The sequence below is a fragment of the Oryzias melastigma genome, linkage group LG18, assembly GCF_002922805.2.
Source record: "Oryzias melastigma strain HK-1 linkage group LG18, ASM292280v2, whole genome shotgun sequence".
In the NCBI taxonomy this organism is placed as follows: Eukaryota; Metazoa; Chordata; class Actinopteri; order Beloniformes; family Adrianichthyidae; genus Oryzias; species Oryzias melastigma.
This window is the reverse complement of record NC_050529.1, coordinates 18,726,113-18,730,401: the sequence shown is the minus strand read 5'-3', so window position 1 is coordinate 18,730,401 and position 4,289 is coordinate 18,726,113. Positions and strand designations below refer to the sequence as shown.

At 39.2% G+C, this 4,289-nt stretch overlaps 1 protein-coding gene across 1 annotated transcript in view; it reads right to left on the bottom strand.

The window, feature by feature from the left end:
* Positions 1-1,157, bottom strand: part of gpr185b (G protein-coupled receptor 185 b) — a 5,869-nt gene extending 4,712 nt beyond the window's left edge. The window contains exon 1 of the mRNA XM_024288245.2: positions 390-1,157. The gene's annotated coding sequence lies outside the window, so the exon portion shown is untranslated. The remainder of the gene's footprint in view (positions 1-389) is intronic.
* Between the last annotated feature and the right edge of the window lie 3,132 nt (positions 1,158-4,289).

The following is a 4,289-nucleotide window of genomic DNA, read 5'->3' as shown; positions in this document are numbered from 1 at the left end:
TACACACCACTGCTGTTATGATTCCTGCGCGCACGCACGCGCTCAAGAAAAAAAAAGACCGAGCAAGGAAGAAAGAAAGGAAGGTCACAACCAAACGGAGGGGCTCGAACCCTCTGCGGCACCCCGCTACACCACGGTCAGTCACGAGTGCTTTAGACCCACTGCTGAGCCCGGGCTGTGCGCGCGCGCGCAGCAATGCCTGCGCGTCTTTTTGGGGGGGAGGAGGAGGAGGAACAATAAGCGGCCACCTTCATCATCATCAAGCTGCAGCGGTGCAGTCCCCGAGCCGGCGCGAGGCATGGAGGAGGATGATGATGAGGAAGAGGGGGTGCACACCACACCACACACACGCACACACGCGCACACACACAAAAGAAAGAGAAATTTACCAGCGCCTTGTCTTCTTCCTCCCCCCAAAAAATCCCCCAGAATTCCGCTCACGCCCTTTGTCCTCCTCTTTCTGCGAGCCTCTCTTTTTCCTCTTCTTCTTTTAGGGGTCTCCCCCCTCTCTTTTTTTTCTCCCCCCAGTCAGCGGCGCGCGCTATATTCCTGGGTTGGCATGGTTATTGCCGTTCGGCGGATGGCTCTGTCCTCGCGCTGCACATCCTCGGCCCCTCATTGGACGCACTTGTCATTTTCCTCCTCTGACGTCAGAAGTCTCCGCTCCCACCGTCACCGTCATCATGGTCGGCGTGTGAATCACGATGGGGTGGAGAGAGCACTGATACCTTCGCGTCAGGAAGTTTGTGCAGCTCGTCCTCTGCAGGATGTATCGATCAGTGTTATCGATTATGGATTGGATTCATCATACTCGTGTTATTGCATCATCAGAGATAAATATGCAGGTTTTTAGAATCCACCAGGTGTGTTTCTGCCTCCATCTGAATGTTTCTGCGTGTTGTGGTCTGCAGGAAGTCAAACCTGCTTCAAGGCGGCGTGTGCTTACGCAACCTGAGCTGCTGGATACCCCACTGCAAGACTGAACCGGGCATGTGCGCGCGCATCTCCCTTTTTTTGGGGGGGGCAGGACCTGTCTGTGTCAGCGTGCGTAAAAACTTCCAGCTAAGCACCAGCTCATTAAAGAGAACACATGGCTTGATGACACTGGTTCATCTTACATCTGGAACATGGAGATCCTTTATCACTTTATTTATTATCAGGACTTTTTATAATTAAAACATTTTTTTCTATAAATAATTCCTTGGATGTTAATGAAAAATATAGTCTCTTTGGACTAAACAGCTGAAGGAAACATTCAAAGTGTCTTCAGCAAAGTTTGTTTCCAACCCTCATGCTCTCTTGTGGGGTCCAGATGACCCCACGTTTAATGTAAACATGCCTGGGATAGCACGAAAGTTAATTTGGTCCAGAATGAGTCTTAAACCTTAAGCTTGGTCTGTATTCAGTAGGGCTGGGCGATACTGAGTATCGATTTTAGCGATATCAATATCAATATTGATAATTCTCACAAATGCGGTAAATCTAACATGAACCTCAGAATTTCAATTGTTTTTGATCGCCGTGAATATTTTTTTTGTGACTTTCCCTTTTTTAAATGACTTGATAAACACAAGAACAGAATTAGGGCAGTATGATATATATATATATATATATATATATATATATATATATATATATATATATATATATATATATATATATATATATATTAGGGCCAGAAATCGATTAAAAACAAATTAACTAATTAATTGCAAACCTGGAAAAAATTAATCGCGATATCGCTATACTTTTTATTTAGTCACAGTATTTGTCGACCACTTATTGTCTGTGAATAATCACAATATGAAATCCCACACAAAACTCTACATTTAGAACATTTATTTTTAATTAGTGCTGTTAATCGAACACAAAAAAATCGGATTAATCGCACTTTTGAGTTGAGATTAATCACGATTAATTGCAATCAATCACGATTAATCACAATGTTTTACCAGTACAGCGCAATGTGGCTCCGGACCATATGGATCAAATAGTCCGCTTTTTGTGAAATACTGATCTAAACCACAAAAATGGCAAGAATGAAGTACAAAAAAAAGAAGATTGAATATTTATTTCTTTTATAAGTGACCATGATAATAGCGGGATAATACCTATTGAAATGTTTTAACACACGCCGTGGAAGCCTGAACCGCTGAGTTAAAGCGTAGGACTGTTTCTTGGATTAATTTGCGTTAATACAAATTAACCTGTTAAGTCTTATGGTACCCCCTTCTGGAGGTACGGGTCTTGAAGTGCACGGATTTTAACTACAGGAGTTGAATCCAAATTATAGAACATCCAATGCCTCTCCAAATTATGTGAACTCCCCCCCCCTCCAAAATTTCGACTGGGAGAGTGCGACGGCCTGCCTGCAGTTGTGACCTCAACCCCCAACATTTGTGAGATCAACTGAGACATTTTGTTTGTTCCGGAGTGACCAACACAGAAGCTGACGTGCGACAATTGCTGTCGTTAGAGCTCAAAGTCTGACCCATCAGCCCTCAGAGGTGTGTGACTGCAAGCTGGCTACTAGTGTGAAGAGGAGGTGCCGGCTGTTGTGGCCAGAAAAAGTTCATGCACGTGTGAAATGAAACCCCATGACACCAAAACCTCTTTTTTGAAGACCTCCACTCACTAAAATATATCTTTATTGGCAAAAAAAATATTCACAAAAAGGACTCTACACCCTCCATCTATGTCATCTTACAAATTTAAGTGTTTTAAAATTAATTTTTTTTTTTTTTTTGCCTGAAAGCACTTTTAAGAAAAAATACAACTGCAAAAATATTAAATGCCTTTTATTTAAATCCTAATTTGGAGTAATAATGAGTTTGTAGTGAGGTCAAAGCACAGATTAAATGGAAGACAGCATAAGATTTCCACTTAAAAAAAAAACAAAAAAAATAGAGAAAACTACGGTGGCCCAAAAGAATCACACCAACATTTCCATCACTCAGTGGAAAACATTTCAAGCCATAAGAACTCATATATAGTGACATCAGTGTAACAGAAAAATGTCTGAAATGTTTTCTGTGGTCAATTTGGTTTGTGGTATTTTCCACATTTTTTAAGGAAAATTGAAACGAAAAAGAAAGCAAATAATAATAATAAAAAAAAGTAAATAAAAATTCTAGAATTTAAAACACAGTTCCAAAATAAGCTGAAATAAAAATGAAACATTAAAAAAGTAATTTCCACAAACATAATACATTTTAAAAATCCAAAACACAATTAGAATCAGTACATTGCTGATTGGATGCTGACATTTGATTTTTGACGTTTTCAAACCTTCAACGTTTGCACACTTATAAATATTCCATGATTAGTACGAAGTATATTTGTTTAAAATGATGAACAAATGTCATCATCCACTCTAAGATGTCCCATACGACTTTCTTTGATTATTTTTGGGGGGAATTGTGTTTTGGTTTCTGGAATCTTCTTTTAATTTCTAAAATGCTTTTTTTTTGTTGTATTTTTTTTTAATATGTTGGTGATTCGTTGGTGTCATTTGTACTTCAGGGCCACCGTAGAAAACACACAACAAACTAAGAGCCGGCCTGTGTGCCTCAGAAAGACTTAAACAGATTCCACAAATAAAAGCTGGTTAAAGCTCTCCTCCGCCTTGCTAATAACAACTGACAGACAGCTATTGGCTCTGGTAAAAATACAAGACCAGACACACTTATTAGGAACACACAAAAGACAAATAAAATGTTTGGGTGTACAAGGCTTGACAAGAAATTTGGCTGTATAGTTTATATATATTTATAATATATGAGTTACAGAACATGTAATTAATTAAAGTAATATCTTTCTACGATATATTACTTTGGTAAAGGGTAAATCCAAACTCTGACAACCATAAACATGCAATCGTTAACATATAAATTAAAATGTTTTAACAAATGTGCCACGCCGGCGACCTGTAGGATGGATCTTGCCTTCGCCCAATAGTAGCCAAGATAGGCTCTGGCAGTCCTTCACTGCCTTAACTAGCATTGCTATTTAGGTTGGCGAGCAATATTGTAGCCAGATATAAACTCTGATGAGAAAAACAAAAAAACATGGATCTATTCGTCTACAAGTGGATGCTTTAGAAGTTTGTGGTCCACCTAGCATGTTTTCTACGATCTTTTTCATGTTAATGTCAATGTTAAAATCCCCCAAAACACAATTTTCTTCATAGTAGATAATAACAGGTAACTAAACACTAAATCAACTTTTTTGGTCTCTTCTATAAATGAGGCTTAAAATCTGCTATCTGGTGGTCCTTCCCACATTTTTGA